Here is a 767-nt window from a genome sequence, read left to right as displayed (position 1 = left end):
TAGTTTTAAGTTTTGTAAATTTTTAATTTCTTTAATACAAAGATCTAACAGAAACAATTTGATGAAATGAATTCTTTAATATACCTTGGATAAAGTGATCAATATATGCTTTGTCACAGTTTTCCGGCAAGCCTAAAACATAAGAGATAACAAGAATGATACGATAAATTTATTATTCGGTTGAAAACAAACTGATCTAAAAATCGAAAATGAAGTTCCTCAATCACGCTTATCAAGTCATTAGAACCATTGTACATTTTATGAGTATTTCTTTGGTACTTATGACATCATACAATGATTTATTAGTTCATAGAATTCAGGAATGATTACCCCAGAATTTATTTTCAAAAGTCCCAAAAAATCCTAGATCAAATACATTATGAATGTAATCTTTTTTCTTGTACTGAATTATAAACCACTAGAATTCTTTGCTGTAGCACATAATAGCACAATCTTTTAATGGTGGCTTTAAGGGGAAAGAGGATAACCTTGGAATTGTTAATCATAGGAAACAATATTCATCACTCAACTTTGTCATTTTTATTTGTAAAAAGTATTTTTCAAATGCTAGGATTTGCTTTATTGAAAATCTAGATAATATAATTCATCATCTCGATTATAGATTGTTTTTAACATTTGTTAATTTTCCATCATTTGATCTGAACAAAAATGGAGTACAAGTACATCTATCTGATAAGTCCCTAATAGAACGAAACACGTATCCCCGGATTTTATTTTTAATCGCTAATCCAATTTACTAAACTTTT

Source organism: Schistosoma mansoni, chromosome 2, assembly GCF_000237925.1.
Source record: "Schistosoma mansoni strain Puerto Rico chromosome 2, complete genome".
Lineage (NCBI taxonomy): Eukaryota > Metazoa > Platyhelminthes > Trematoda > Strigeidida > Schistosomatidae > Schistosoma > Schistosoma mansoni.
Note: the sequence above shows the minus strand (reverse complement) of the source record.